General features: G+C 35.8%; 1 pseudogene; it reads left to right on the forward strand.

The window, feature by feature from the left end:
• The first annotated feature begins 2380 nt into the window (after positions 1-2380).
• On the forward strand, positions 2381-7759 carry LOC149545275 (alpha-amylase pseudogene; annotated as a pseudogene).
• Positions 7760-17290: the final 9531 nt, after the last annotated feature.

The following is a 17290-nucleotide window of genomic DNA, read 5'->3' on the forward strand; positions in this document are numbered from 1 at the left end:
GACCTCCTTTCAACAATTCTTTCCCTCTTTTAGACATTTTTTCAATTTTTTCCTTATAGAGCAACTTTGAGCAATTTTTGCCTATGAAGACCTAATTGGTCAAAAACTTGATTCAGTCTCAAAAATTACCTAGTCACACCTCCTAAACTTATCTTGGGACTTTATATTTAGTCTTTATTTACTAAATTATTGGTTACAACATTTATAAACCAAAAATTGAGATAGGGTTTTACCTTACCCTAGGTGCTCCTACACCATTCTCCTCCTACAAGAAGAAGCCTAAGGTACTGTTGGAGAGAGGAACTCCTTGTTGATACCATGCTTCTTGAAATCACTCTTAGCGATCCATGTTTCTTTGGCTTTAGGTTTATCTAACCATTTCACTAGATGTTGTTTATAAACCTTGTTCCTTGTACTCTTTTTCACTCTAGAATCCAATATCCTCTCCACCTATGGTTGCTTCCTTTCAAGTACTTGAGGGTCTAAGATATCCTTTCCTAACTCTTCCTGATATGCTACTTCATCCACCTTTGGACCTTTTGTAAGGTATCAATTCTTTGACATTGAATATGGGATAGATAGCCATTTCTTTGGGTAAGTCTACTTTGTAGGCATTAGATCCATACTTCTCTAGTACCTTGCATGGCCCAATCCTCTTCTTCAACAACTTACTAGGGATGTCCATTTGTAACTTGGATTTGATCAAGTAGACCATCACCAAATATCCCTCTTGAAATATTAGTTCTCTTCTCCCCTCATCCTTCTTCTCCTTCAATTTCTGATTTTCCTCCATCAAGGTCTTTTTAATGTGGTCATGCACCTCTTTCATAGATTGAATAAAATCATCAGCATGCCTACTGATGTTGTCATTTTTAGTGTAGTTTTTTAATTTTCCTATTTTGCTAGGTTTTTCCTACACTTTTAATAATCTCGCTTAGGTTAATAAAGCATGTCTTATTAGGTGAATGGTTGTGAGGTGTCACCTTCCTACATGTGAGCATCCATTAGCTATCTTGGGAAGATACTTTGCTATCTTTAGTCCGATAGATGGTTGCTCCTCATTGGTTGGTGTTGCCATCTCCTCCCTCTTCCTAGCCTATATAAGCATACTACCTGGCTTGTATTTGTATCTCTTGTTTTTGCATCCTCTTAATGCTATTTTTCTTCCAGCATTTGCATTACTCTCTTGGAGACTAACTCTATGATGCTATTTTGATTTTGTATCATTTGCATTCATAGTTTAGATATTTACTCTTTGCACTAGTTTTCTGGGTTATTAATCTTTTCATATTCTAACATGGTATCAGAGCTTTTCTATGTGCAAGATTAGATTTTAGTTTCCTTATTTGAGAGATTCGGGGGGGGGGGAAATAAACTTTATTGTAGTTTTTTGAAAAATGAAGTATGCTCTTCTCTTGCATATTTGGATGATCCTAAGAATCAGAAAAGTTTTGACAAAAAACACTTTTTGGGTTTTGTTCGCAGCCCCGAAAAACCATCTGGGTATCTTTTAGATTTTGCATGCAAGCTGTATATTTTTCAGAATCGAGCATGCAAAGCTACAACCATACTCCTCTCCGTTGGCAGTTACAGATTTGAATGCAATTTTTCTTCAAATCAGGGGGTTAGCAAATTTTTGGAGCACTTTCAGCCCAAATGGACATCACCATTGGATCCGGAAGGCCGTTTGCAGTCAGGATTCATATAAAGCTTTTTGATTTTGGAGACAGAGCTCCGGGAGGCAAATTTTTTTTGGTTGCAAGGCTTCCGTACGGATCGTACGGACGATTTCGGCATCAAAAAAATTTAAAAAAAATATTTTCGGGCCGCACCACCACAGCAGCGCTCGTGCGCCACCGCGGGGCTGCCCGCGGTCCGCTCATCCAGTGGCGCCTCCTATTTTCTCCTCCCCGCCGGCCGCCACCGGCGGGCCACCCATCAGCCGCCGCGGCTGGGCGGCGCCTCCCTCTGCACGTCTCCTTCGCTGGTTACTCTTCTCCGTCCGCCGCCTCCACCTCCGGCCGCTCCGCTCGCCACCAGTCTGCACACTCAGCGCCGCGTCAGTAGTTGTGGGGGTGACATGTGGCCTGGGTGCCACGTGGCACTTTGCCATGTGGACCCTGCCACATCACCTGCCAGGTCATCTGTACTGCCACGTGGCGATGCCACGTGGCATCCTTTTTTGCAGCGATAGCCTAAAAACTGTCAAATTTAATCGATTCGATTGCTGACATTAGCATGACATCATCCTTGCATCATCCATCCTTGCATGCACCTCTTCTTGGGTCATTTTGAACCTACCTTTGGTTTTTTGGCCATAACGTTTGCATACGGAGGTATTTTTCCGATCCAAAAGAAGCGCCAAAAAGCTGATTCTGAGATGGAGATGTTGGTATAGGTATTTTTGAGTTTTGGTGTAGTTTGGTTGCCTGTTATGGCAGTCGAAGCTGGATGTTCTATTTTGCACTCTGGGAGGCGTATCTTGAGCTTTCGATCTCCGATTTTGGACTTCTTTATATTGCTGGAAAGCTCTTTCTGTGCTCTTTCTAGTGATGCTGGTTGTTGTTCCAGATTCTATTCCAAACACATCCTATTCAGTCTTTTGCATTTTAGCATTCTGGTGGATATTCTGTTTGTTTCAGGTCCGAAGATCAATTTTGTTGCTTCAGTTGCTTTGTTTTGGGCTTTACCTTCTATTGTTTCAGCCTTATATTTTTTTTGATCATATTTGATATTCATTGTAAGCATCTTTATGCAACACACTGAGATAAAGTGCCACTCTTGCATTTTGGGATCCTTTTCATCATTGTGATTCGTTGTACTCGCACTATTATATAAAGTGCCATGGGGGGGATAGTTGTTTGCCGCTTATAGGCTCTCTTTCTCTAATTCCTCATGCAGTGTCGACGACACATGCCTTTATTTGTGTTTGTACCTCACTCTCGATGAGTTTGGCTCCTGTGTTGTAGGAGATTTTTGGCCCATCTTTTCAGCTGCCTGTCACCTCACCTACCTTAAGGGGAGGTTATATTGTTGTTCTATACTTCTTTGGTTGATGGTTCGTGCCTTCTATTTCCATGGAGGTTCTACAGATCAGCATTTTGACAGAGTTTTGCGATTCTTCATGCTTCAGTGATGCTGCTTCTTCATGATCACTCCTTGTTCCTATTTTAGGGGACAATTTCCCTAGTAGGAGACTTCTTCAGTTCTTCACTAGGTTCTTACCTCTTTTTGGGGGAGGGTTTTTCCCATGTGGTTTTCTCTCTTTCCCCGCTTTCAGAGGTTGCATCTTCTTGCATTGTACTTGGGTACCTAACATGGCCTCATTATCGAGACCCATTTCTACATCCACCTAAGCTTCGCTTAGGGGGGGGTGTTAGTGTAGTTTTTTAATTTTCCTATTTTGCTAGGTTTTTCCTACACTTTTAATAATCTCGCTTAGGTTACTAAAGCATGTCTTATTAGGTGAATGGTTGTGAGGTGTCACCTTCCTACATGTGAGCATCCATTAGCTATCTTGGGAAGATACTTTGCTATCTTTAGTCCGATAGATGGTTGCTCCTCATTGGTTGGTGTTGCCATCTCCTCCCTCTTCCTAGCCTATATAAGCATGCTACCTGGCTTGTATTTGTATCTCTTGTTTTTGCATCCTCTTAATGCTATTTTGCTTCCAGCATTTGCATTACTCTCTTGGAGACTAACTCTATGATGCTATTTTGATTTTGTATCATTTGCATTCATAGTTTAGATATTTACTCTTTGCACTAGTTTTCTGGGTTATTAATCTTTTCAGATTCTAACAGTCATGTGCTAGTAGGTCCCTCAACTCCATTATTCCCCTTGGACGTGTGTCATACACTACTAGAAAAGGACTTAAGCTTGTTTTCCTATTTTTTCTATCAATGTAGGTAAATTCTCCTTGAGGTATGACTTTCTCCCAACTTTGTCTATACTCCTTCATAAGACACCTTAAAAGGTTGCCTAGGACCTTGTTGATGACCTTTGTCTTCCCATATATTTGGGGATGGTAGGAAGAACTATGAGCTAGGTTTGTTATCAACCTCTTCCATAAGGTCTTCCAAAAGTGCCCCATAAATCTTGCATCTCTATCTACAACTATGTTCCTTGGTAAACCATGTATTCTGACCACCTCCTTAAAGAATAGATTAGCTATATTTCTTTCATCATGTGTTGTTTTGCATGGGATGAAATAGCTCATCTTTATGAACCTATCTACCACCAAAAACACACTATCTAACCCTATTCTAGTCCTTGGCAATCCCACTATGAAATTCATGTTGATGCATTCCCAAGGCTTTTTAGGAATGGGTAGAGGTTGGTAGAGTCCTGCATTGGATGAAGTGTCCTTTGCCTTCTGACATATACTACACTATTCCACATACCTCCTTACATCCCTTTTCATCTTGGGCTAGTAGTAGAACCTTTCCACAAGGTCTAGGGTCTTATTAAGGCCAAAATACCCACTCATGCTTCCATTGTGCTTCTCTTGTATGAGGTTTTCCCTCATAGATCCCCTTGGGATGCACAACTGTTGACCCTTAAACAATAACCCATTTTGCAAAGTATATTTAGAAAAAGTCACTATGGAAATGATTTTCAAAGTTAGTAAATACCTTTTAGGCATCTAAAAAATCAATATCCTCACCATACATTTCCTTGAATGCTTCTAGTCCTATGCTTTACAACTTGACTTCCTTGAGTATCAACAATCTTTATGCTCAAAGCATCTACCATCTTTTTGTTTGTGGCATTCTTGTGTTTGATAGTGAAATTATAAGACTCCAAGAACTCCATCCATTTTATGTGCCTCAAGCTTAGCTTCTCATGTGAGTTGATAAAGCTTAATGCTTGGTTGTCAACGAAGACAAAAAATTCCTTAGGAAATAGATAATACCTCCAGTTCTTGAGAGCTTGAATAAGTGCATAAAGCTCCAAGTCATATGCTGAATACCTTATTTTGGCTTCATTAAGCCTCTCACTGAAAAATGCCACTAGCCTACCCTCTTGGTTTAAAAGTGCCCCAACTACTATTTTACTAGCATCACACTCTACCACAAATGGTTTCTCAAAACTAGGAAAAACTAACACTTGTTGAGTTTTCACTTCCTTCTTCAATCTCTCAAAACTTTCATCTTCAGCCTTGGTCCATGTGGACTTGGTCTTCATGCCTCCTTTGGTCGTGTCATTCATTGGTGCACAAATTTTACTAAATCTCCTCAAAAAATTCATATAGAACTTTGCTAGTCCATGCAAACTTCTGACCTTGATAGCAGATCTAGGAGTAGGCCAACTTAATATTTCCTGTACCTTTCTCTTGTCCACTTTTAGATTTCCTTGGAATAGTATAAAACCAAAATACACTAGCTCCTCCTTCATGAACTCACTCTTCTCAAGGTTCATTGTCAACTTTTCCTCTTGAAGCTTCTTCAACACCATTTCTAGGTGCTTCATATGCTCTTCATTTTTCTTACTGGAGATGAGCATGTCATCCAAATACACAACAACAAAAACTCCTATATAGTCTTTCAAGACCTCATTCATGACTTTCATTAAGGTTCTTGGTGCATTGGTAAGGCCAAATGGCATTATCAATCACTCATAGAGACCCTCAATAGTCTTAAATAGAGACTTCCATTCATTACCCTCTTTCATTCTAATCTAATAATAGCCACTCTTGAGATCAATTTTAGATAAGTATCTAGTTGCACCAAGATAGTCCATTAGATCTTCTATCCTAGGAATAGAATTTTTTTATCTAATTGTGATTCTATTGATTTCCCTAGAATTAGTATACACTCTCCACTTACCCCCCTTTTTGGGTGCTAGGACAACTAGTACTACACATGGATTGATGTTTTTCCTAATCAGCCCCTAATCAAGCAACTATTGAACTTGTCTTGCAATCTCTTTGTTCTGCTCTAGAGTCATCTTGTATTTAGTGGTCCTATCATGAAGTCAATTTGATGACCTATGGCTCTCTTTGGATGCAATGTTGGTGGTGCTCCATCACAAATTATTTGTTTGAACTGATCTAGTAGATCTTGCACTTCTGTAGGTATAAGTGTTTGTAAAATTGACTTCTCCTCCTTGTGCTTCACCATGATAGCATACCCTACTACTTCACCTTCATTCAAGTCTTTTAGGAACTCTTTCCCACTCATCATCAATGTCTTAGCAGTAACCTTTTCTACCTTGTCTTCTTCCACTATTGATTGTATCCTATAGGTGACTCCATCCTTCTTGAAAGAGCATTTGGTGTCCTTCCCATGATGCACTTGATTAGAATTGAGCATGCATGTTATTTTAAATCATATTATATTATTTATAATGAATTTTCAATTTGGAATTGTCCATTCAATTTCTAATGAAGATGTAGATAAAGTGACCTTTCAACTTCCATGAAGATATATAAAGAGGCCCAAGTCAAATTCAACAAAGGAGAATGATACAAGCATACATCTCATTTGTTGAGTTTGCCAATTTGTATTAGATCTTATATACAAAGTTCATGAGAAGACATCTCAACCATGGGATTGCCCAACTCCTATAGAGTTCATGGGCATACATCTCATTCAAGGGATAGCCCAACTTCTATGAGCTCAAACACACAACTCCTCCACGAGTTTGTCCAAATTTGATTGATTTGTAGGTATACATCTCACTTATGAGATTGTCCACAACTGTATGAGATTTTATTTAATATTAAAAATTAATATAAGTATGCATATGATTTATTATGTATTTATAATACTAATATTTATTCATTTGATATTGTCCTTTAAATTGACAAAATAATTCAAATTAGTGGTATCAAATACAAGGCTTCAATTGGGAATCATGGAAGAGCAATTCATGGTACACAATGCTTAAATCCATCACAAAGTCTCTAGCAAAGGTAGGGATAACAAATGTCTGGTTTCTTCCTCCAAGTCAATCTATCTCATTTGAAGGCTATCTACCAAGAAAGCTTTATGACCTAGACTACTCAATGGAATAATAGAGCAACTGAAGTAGGCAATATAGGAGTCTCACAACTATAGAGTATGGTATGTGTGTGACATAGTGATAAACCTTTCAACAAGGTCAAGGTAGGATGAAAGTGGATATTGGTGTATTTTTGAGGGTGATGTAGAGGACAGTTCCCTAGATTGAAGAGGATGGGCCATTTTGCCAAGAGATCAACCCTACCCATGCGAAACTAACAATTAAGACATAGGCAAGGACTATACACTAGCTCTACATGTGGATCAAGAAAACCCTAGAATTCATTCTGAGCTCTCGGACTAGATGAACTAGCTCAAATCCTACATTGGCTTTAACGACTAGTGATTCAAGTTTATTAAAGGCTATGCCAAAAATATATTTTGCCTCTACATGAAAAACACTGGCCCAACATTCTCTATGGGAGAATAGTGGGATATGCTTTATTTAGGGCAAGAGGATATTCATCAAAAGAGGCTTGTCAATTGGGTACACTTCATGGGCGATGCTTCTTCCACCTTTGATTTCACCACCAAGAGAATTCTTCAAGAATTTGTACACTATAACAAGCTTTGTCATATGAGGGAGTCTAATGGAAAACCCTCTAGCTTGGACCTTTCCTTCTGATAAATAGTTGTAGGGCTATGCTTACATTCTCACCCATCCTAGAGTGCCCAACATCTTTTATGATCATTTCAAGGATATGAACCTAAAGGATGACATTAAAATAATGATAGTCATTATTGACCAAAGGTAGACTTGTAGAGCTAAAAATAATGTGTTTACATACAGTTATAGAGCCATATGTGATTGGATAGGTTTTCAATGGTTATGGAAAGGAAGAATTAATATTCTCCATAATGCTTACTTTTAGGCTACATGGTAGAATCATTATTGAATATATATCCTAAAGAAGGTGATAAGATAATGGGGCCCATTTCCTCATAAGAGGGGAGGAATGATTAGAATTGAACATGCATTTTACTTTAAATCATATTATATTAATTATAATGACTTTTCAATTTGGAATTGTCCATTCAATTTCTAATGAAGATGTAGATAAAGTGACCTTTCAACTTCCATGAAGATGTATAAAGAGGCCCAAGTTGAATTCAACAAGGAAGAATGATATGGACTTACATCTCATTTGTTGAGTTTGCCAATTTGTATTAGATCTTATATATGAATTTCATGGGAAGACATCTCAACCATAGGATTACCCAACTCCTATAGAGTTCATGGGCATACATCTCATTCATGGGATAACCCAACTTTTATGAGCTCAGACACACAACTCCTCTACGAGTTTGTCCAAACTTGATTGATTTGTAGGCATACATCTCACTTACAAGATTCTCCACAATTGTATAAGATTTTATTTAATATTATGAATAAATAGAAGTCTTCATATAATCTATTATATATTTACAATACTAATATTTATTCTTTTGGTATTGTCCTCTGAATTGGAAAAACAATTTAGATCAGCACTACATCCCTATCATATTTTCAAGGTCTTCCTCACCAAAGGTCGAAAGCATCCATGGGGAGCACATCACATAGGATCTTATCTTGATACTTCCCAATAGTAATTTCTGCCCAAACTTGTTCATTCACTAGTATGTCATGCCCCTTGTTCAACCAAGTCACCCTATAAGGACACACATGGAGAATCTTTGTTAACCCATTCTTTTATACTACCTCCTCTGAAAATACATTGTTAGTAGACCTTAATTCTATAATTACTTTTCAAACCTTGCCAAGTATGTTTCATGTAGTCCTAAAATGTGCTTTTCTCTACTTGGGTTCCTCCTTTACTGGCTTCTTAACCAATACTCTCATCAACATGAGATTTTCACCCTTCTATATATCAAGGTCTACTTCTCCTACTTTCTGACTATCTTCCTCTTGTACATAAATGATCTTCTTCTCTCCATAATATGATTATTCCTTCTTTGGACATATATAGGCAAGATGCACCAACTTTCCATAGTTGTAACACTTCGTATTGTTGAAGTGTGAGCCTCTACTACTACTTCCATAACTGCCTCTACCACCATTATTGGATCCTCTTCCACTATTAGAGCCTCCCCTTTAACTAGACTCACTCATCTTTTCATTCCATTCAAGATCTCCATAGCCTTTTTATTCATTGGTCCTTCCACTAGAACCTCCTCTTAAGCCACCTCTGAAGTCTTTACATCTGCCTCTGCCTTTGGAACATGAGTTCCCTTTCTTCCTCAATTTATCTTCCACTTTCCTAGCCATTTGAAAACAACTCTATAATTTAGTGAGACTAAATAGGCTCAATTCATCGTAAATAGAACACTTAAGGCCATTTAGGTACCTTACCACCTTGATTATCTTTGCCTCTTGTACCCTTGAGCTTAGAGCCAACTTTTGAAACTCCTCAGTGTAGGTAGGTGCATCAAGATCCTTCTTCTTGAGATTCTACCTCTATTTATGAATCTGAATCTCATAGTCTACTAGCAAGTAGATTTCCCTTGTCTTAGCTACCATAGCTTTCCAATTGGCTATTCATTTCTTCCCTTAATTTTCTCTTTCTTCTTCCACAAACTTCCACTAAGTTAATATCTGTCCTTTTAATCTTGAATTTGCAAATCTCACTTTCTAAGCCTCTTTTGTCCCTTCACATTCAAATTAATTTTCAATACTCTCAATCCATTCTATGACCACCTCTACATCCATCTTTTCATGGAATAATGACACATTTTCAAGACTCTTTCCTCCAAATTCTTTGAGGGCTTGGAGGAATGGTTCTTGCTCACAAAGTGGAGGATTAAGTTTAGGTATTTCATCCTCTAAACTCACCTTCTCTTTACACTTACTAAATTCTTCATATTATTTAGCTTAGGCTACATCCTACATCTCCTTTAACTTATCTTTCATCTCTTCTATGGCCTCATCAAGAACCATGGTTTTCTCATCCATGAGCTTCTTCTTCTCAACTACCTCCTTATCCAATTCTATTACAAATGGAAAAAGAAATTTGTAAATAAGCAATACCAGGAAAGAATCTAAGTGAGTAAATGCATGAAAATATATTACCATAAAATAGGAGAGAGAAAGCTTCAAGCTCCAACACCATGAGACAAGATATTTGGAAAGGGGAAAGAAAAGAAAACACCTTGTGACATTATGAATTAGGCATGAAAAGCCTAAGAAGAAAAAGAGAGAGAGCAAGAGAGCAATGGCTCATACAATATTTGAGAAGAGGAAGAAACCTCATTGTAAATGAGAAAGGAGGGTCATCTCTTAAATAGAGATGATAGAGAGGAGTTAGAATGTAACTCCCATGTCTATGAATGCCACCATTCATAAGTGTGTGAGGCCAAGTGTGAGATTCCTCTTAAGGAGGAATAATCTAAAATTAGAAATTACAATAAATATTTGTCCTCACATATTCCACTAGAGGACAAAATAAGATGTAGTGGAAAAAGGACAAAAATAAATATATTAGGATACCTTGGCTTATATCCTAATATATTGCAACAATAAAGAAAGAAGGTCTAACCTTGGTTTATAAATACACCAAGGAAAGATTACAACTTCGAACAAATTCTATATTGGTAACCATCTTTGAAGATCCACTTGATTTAATAGAATAAATCATACCATACATGCCACAATCTTATGGCTCTGATACCACTTTGATGTGTTGCTTCTTCACTTTAGAGCTTTCTTTCTCTACTAATGCTACTCCTAGCCTACCTAGGTGATGAGGCATATTAATGTTTCAATTTTAATATAGTTGTATATAGTTTGAACTCACTCTTTGAACCATGTGATAAACATTTCCAAAATATTTGTTTTAAATACCTTTTGAACTTATGCCAAGTATGGTTGGAACCTATTAAACTTATGGATAATGGATATGACATACCTTGCCTACTATTATACATAATGTGCAATATTTTGTATAAATTTTTTAAGCTATGTTCTAATATTTGAGTAAGAGTAGGAATGTTGTTGTAAATCTATTTTAGATGTTCTAATTTTTAGGAAATGGAGAAGTGGCACAAAGAGTGGTGATGACCGATAGACTATTGATGGGCCAACACTGGGACAAATAATAATAAAGAATTAATGATTTATAATAAATTTTAGTTGGTCTATAATATGCTAAGAATTAATATGCGTAAGGTTGCGAAAGGCATCCAAGCAATATGCTAACAAGGGATGATAGTTGTGACCTCAATGTTTATGAATGCAACTACAACACACAAAATTGAATCTATAGGAAATAAAAATGGTTGCAGAGCCAGGAACTGTCACTTCCTGACGCTACAAAGATAAAAAAATAAAACTATCTTCCTAAAATAATAATGACAATAATCTATAGATAAAACAATAATGAAATTGTTTCTATATTATATTCTAATTACTACATTACTGATCTAAAAATTACAGACTAATACAAGCACTAAAATATACTGTGATGATAATCTAAGCAAGAAATATAAATTCATACAAAATAGAATAACACATTAATGAAATACATCACCATGTTTCACCATGGAGTGGGCCCTTGCTCTTGGCTTGCATGGTGGATAGAAAAAATGTTGTTTCTACATTGTGATCATGCAAAAAAAAATATTCTCATTTACTTCAAAATACTAATGTTTAGATCTGTGTTACACGGTCTTCTTCCTGCTCAAAACTATATTGTAATCTTCTTCCCACACCGTATCTTGTACTGCTTGTATATATGCAGCAGGCATAACAACTTATTAATAGCTTTGTTATTCATGCCATCTAAAGAATGGCTATTACATAGAACAATCTATAATAGAAATATGCAACTTGCAAAGAATAGATAACTTTGTTGTATCAGTTCAAAACAATATTATCTTCATTCACATTTTTGAGCCATGGTAGATTCAACTCCTAATGATAATGGTCAGTTACGAGCCAAGGTTGCTGCCACACATGAAGCCCTCCATCACCATACAAATAATGCCAAGAATAGGAAATTTTTTTGATCATTTCAAGAAAACTATATTATTTGTGGTTGCTGATTCATGGTAGAGTAGATTTTGGTGGAAATCCAAACCCGTAATAGAAAATCACGTTTTAAAAATAGTCTCTAACTTTTCCATCTTGCATATTTTGAAGATTTTTTCGTGAGGGATTGTAATTGGGCACATTGTGGACAATACCCGTGTCTCAAATTTTTGAGATTCGTCTATATCTGTTCACAAAAGGAAATGCAAAATTGACTATCCATATTTTTAGTAGGTAATTATTCCAGTTAAGTTCTTTCTCAACATACTTCTTGGTCAATACTCTTGTAAGGAATAATGGTTTAAATTTTTGAGGAAACAATGAATGCCAATAAGATATAGCAAGAAATACATTTCAAAGTGGATGAAACTTTGTATTTCTAAAATAGTTATAGGAAGATCTTTAGGCGACAGGAAGATTTGTTCTACAAATCAACATGCTACAATATTAAACATTAGTAAAACATAATCAACAATTATTTTTCCATGTTTTAATCCCAAAAAAATATTAAATACTAAATTATATTAAACTATATGCAACGTTATACTAGTAAAATGGAATGAAATGGGATAAAAATGGAGTGGAGAAGTATGTAGGAAAGTGTGTAAGATAGATTAAAATAGAGCATTAAATAGGTTATGATTAGCTCTCATCATTCCCCCCAACTTAGCTTAATGCACATCCTCATGCAATCATTATGATCATGAGGTCTTTAGTTTGAATTAAAAGCACTTAGATTTATGGATTTAGACGTTGTCTCCACCCTAAACCATGATAACTCATAGATGAACACAAATCCCTTTCTTTTCTTTACATGACAAGCTTTTTTATTATTATTTTTTCTTCAATAGGGATATCTCTTTCAACTTTTCATAAGTAATTGTTTCTCTTTTCTTTTTCTTTTTTTTCTCTCTCTTTTTTTTTTTTTTTTTTCTTTTTTCTTTGCTTTTCATTTTAAATAGCATCATGGTTCAAAAGGTTTCATACAGGAGAAATTTATTTTCATTTGCACAAGAGGAGTTTAAACAGGCAAAATAGGAGAGATGAGAGATAAAACAAAGGCTATTGTACGATGGACATAATGGATAGTATGATGGGTTTACTAAGGGTGATAGATGGAAGATTATAGGGTGACATTCCTCCCCCCAATTGAAAGGTTTACCATCCATGGAAAACAAGGAGAGGCTAGGAAGGGGTGTTGCACAATGATCAATATAATAAGTAATACAAATAAAGTTAAGAGATAAAATAAGGAAAAACAAAATCGAATGTTTTACCAAAATGCATGTGTAGAGAGGCCAAAGTTGGAAAATAGAGCATCACAGCAACTAGGACCACCAAAATGGATGAATCAACAAGAAGGAATGAAGAGAGGTATCCAAAACTGCAACACCACAGAAGATCACCATCTAACTAAAATCACTGAAGATCTTAGCACTGGAAGGAACCATAAGACTAAGACAAAGAGGGTAAGTTGAGGGACCACCATCACCAATTTAAGTATTGGAGATCATATAGTAGGTAGAAAATTCCACTAAAACACCTCAACAGATCATGCAACATGTACTAGGGGTGATCAAAGATTTGAGGACCACACTGAAGAGGGGTAGAGCTGCAGGAATGAGTGGCAGGAGGTGCCAAAAAGGAAGAACCACTGAAACCAATAAGTCTTCCTGAAAAGAATGATTAGCCAAAAAAAACTAGGAATACCAATTATTGCATTTTTTATTTTTATTTTTTTTGAATAAATTTTGATAATGACAAGTGACTGCTAGCAAGCCAATTTTCAATCACTCACAGCTTAATGGCACTGTAAGAACAGTTTTCACCACTAAGAATTTATTTTGCAGTTAACATTCACCAAAAACTAGTTTTCAGATATTATCTGGCCAACAACACCTGAAGGTTTTCATTGTTGGATCTTTTATTTATTTATTTTCAATTTTTTTTGTTCAATTTTTTAAATTTTCCAATAATTGCATAAAATGACCAAAGAAATGAAATCCTAGCATGGATGATGAAAAATGATACCATCGAAAGCTCGATTTTTGTCCATGACCTCACAAAATGCACTGTTGAAACTTGATTACATAATGAACTTCAAATGATCACCAAGAATAACCTCATCAAAACTGGAACCACAAACCACTACACTTGAAACATTTTTTATCTATGTATCTCTTCACCACTGAATCTAAAATCTACTTGGAGAACTTGGGAACATACTAGCACACTTGGATGAAAGAACTACTCATAAGGATGATGATTCTCATATTTCTCTATGCTGATTGAATAAGAAGACATCTCTTGAAGATATGAAACCCTGAAGCTTGTGAAATATCCATTGTAGGAAAATGTAAAGTTGCGAGTAGCACACCTTCATTACCAAATACATGAGTATGGAGTGAAAACCAATAGTAGTCACCAATGTGTCCATAGAACTCCAGAGAGACACAACTTAGGAAAGGAGTGTAGTAGCTGGCACTGTATTCAAAGTATTTTCAGAAGTGTTCTTGAATATTCATGAATCTCATAGACCATGCTGCATATTTTCCTCCAAGTGATAAATCACCAAAGACAAGAAATCTCATCTCAAGGTGCTAAACACTCTTATGCTAAAATCTACATGTGATCTTGAATAGTGAAGCACCAATGAAATGGATATGCACCATATAGCTAGCAATCCCACACAATGTGAACAAAGCCAATGTGGTGTGTTATGGAATTCTTGTGTAGAGAAGCATCATTAACTGGTATTGGTTTTAAGATCATCACACCACAACAAGGGACCTGTAACCATATTCTCAAAACCAAGCATATCAAGCATAGTAAATGAATATCATTCATTTAATAACTCTATCATTATGTAGGTTATTTAGTACTAAAAATGATAGATAGAGTTATGACTATGAATAGATACTTGATAGAATGGATAAATACAAATAGACTCTTGTGTTCATATAATAGCAATGCTAATTAACACAAGAACACATACCTTGAATTGTGGAGATGTCACATGTGGAGGTTTGTTAAAAGGCCCAATGAAACAACCAATGAAGCTTTATTGAAAATCATCCAAGAACCAAACAATTGAAGGGATTCCCCCCCCCCCCAAACTTAAATTCATGCTACAAGATCATGAGAACATTAGGATAACTAAAGAAATTAGGTAACCCAAAGAGAGTAACACATCGTTAGAACTTTTTGAGTCTTTTTGAATGATAGATAAATCAAATAATTCAATGGATGTACTCCCAAATTAATTCTAGGTCATAAAAGCATAGGGAATTTGAATTATCCAAGGAATCAAGAAATGGATTTAGTACTTGTTATTAATGAATGATTATTGTAAGATACAAGAACCAAGAATGAAGAATATGTGGATATTAATACCTTGATACTTGTTTAAATGAATCATCCATAGTTTATTTGGTCATCTTAGGACAATGAAAAGAATCAACAATAAGGAATAATGATCATCCAGTATTAATATTTTGGCCATTAATGCATAGAATCCTATATGACTGTGCTTAATCAATTATTGGTCCCAAATCAACAAGTATATGAGGGATGCACATTTTAACCATAGGCTTCCAAATATCAATATGTATAAGTACAAGAGTGATAAAATATAGATATTGGAGGATTTGGCAACATATTTGTGAAATATGGAACATATATGGTTTAATATTTCTTATTGAATGATTAACATTAACACACATAGTCATGAGTCCATTAATTAAAATTGATGTAGGCTGAAGTATGGGCTCATTTGTGCATATTTGGAATTCACTAAGTGGAAGAGAAGAACAAAGGTGATTATAATTCAATAAGTAATATTGTTCGTCTAATTTAATGAAACCAAAATCACATTCCTTAAGTGCATCAATATATTCCAATGTCAATTTATCAAATTCAAGCACATTATTAGATTGTACAGGGATTCTTGAAAGCTGAGTATTATATGTATTTCCAACCACCTTATTATGAAATGTTTTATGAAACAATATAGTTGTCTTTTGTGGATATGGTGGAGTGGGTAGAATATGATGTGAATGAGATAATGAATATGATAAGAAGTGTGAAAGAGATAAAGTAGATGGGATCAAGGAGGATGGGTGGAATGAAGATGGCAAAGAGGAATATTGTGGTTGTTGTGAGTTTTCTTGATTCCACTTATCATGCATATTACCCAAAGAAGTGTGTTTTGAAGAAATGTGTTGGCTTTGTAATGAAATGGAGTGATAATAAATGTTACAAACACAATTCATACCTTGATCTTCTTGAGTTGGTGGTTGAGATTGTTCATCCATTATAAGGAATACTTGGTCACTTCCTCCCTTATCTTGATAGGGATCACAAAAAAATTGCACCTCATTCACCACTTGCTCTTGATTGTTCAGGCATATGCATTGGTCATATTTCCTATAGCAAAGAGAACAACAAATGGTTAAATTAGCATCATCAAAACTACATTGCTCTAAGAATTCATCAATGATTTTCTCATGTTCAAACATAGAAAAAGAATTCGTGCATAACTGTGATGGTGGAAGATCAATCTCTTTTAAGATGCATTCATTAGATAGAGAGGGTAAAAGAACATCACCTTTGGTCAACGTCATTTCCCTACCAATTTCTTCATTTGTTTTTAAATTTGAAGGCAGGGGCCTGAGGGTGGTAGGCACCAATGGGGTCAAGGGGTAATGCCCCTTGTGGGGTCCTGGGGTAGTGCCCAAGGTGCGCTCACACATATTGCCTCTTGCATTCCCTTTAGATTTTGCATTTTTGAAACAATTTTCAACCAAAATTGATATACTTGAACAAAATTGAAAAGGCATCATTTTAAACATTTTTCTTCAAAATTTTCTTGTCTTTATTAATAACTCACAACAACTTATGATAATGTAAAATTTAACTAACTTCTAAAGAAAGTAATGAATCTAATTTCTAATGCCTACTTGCAAACTCTAAAACAAACTTCTAAATCAATGCATCTATATAATTTATGCAACACAAATTGAGATTAATTACTTAAGCAAGGCTAGCAGTTGCAAAATTGTTCATATCAATGCATTGTTCCTAACTCAAATCAACAAACTAATATGCCTTTGAAACCTTTCCCCAGAAAAAGCGCCAAAAAGATAAGCCAACACTGGGAGAAATAATAATAAAGAATCAATGATTTATAATAAAGTTTAGTTGGTCTATACGTGTCAATCCGAGAGCGTAAGCTTATGAAAGGCATTTGAGCAATATGCTACCA

The sequence above is a fragment of the Cupressus sempervirens genome, chromosome 7 (assembly GCF_028749045.1).
Source record: "Cupressus sempervirens isolate cs-2001-9-10 chromosome 7, ASM2874904v1, whole genome shotgun sequence".
Classification (NCBI taxonomy): domain Eukaryota; kingdom Viridiplantae; phylum Streptophyta; class Pinopsida; order Cupressales; family Cupressaceae; genus Cupressus; species Cupressus sempervirens.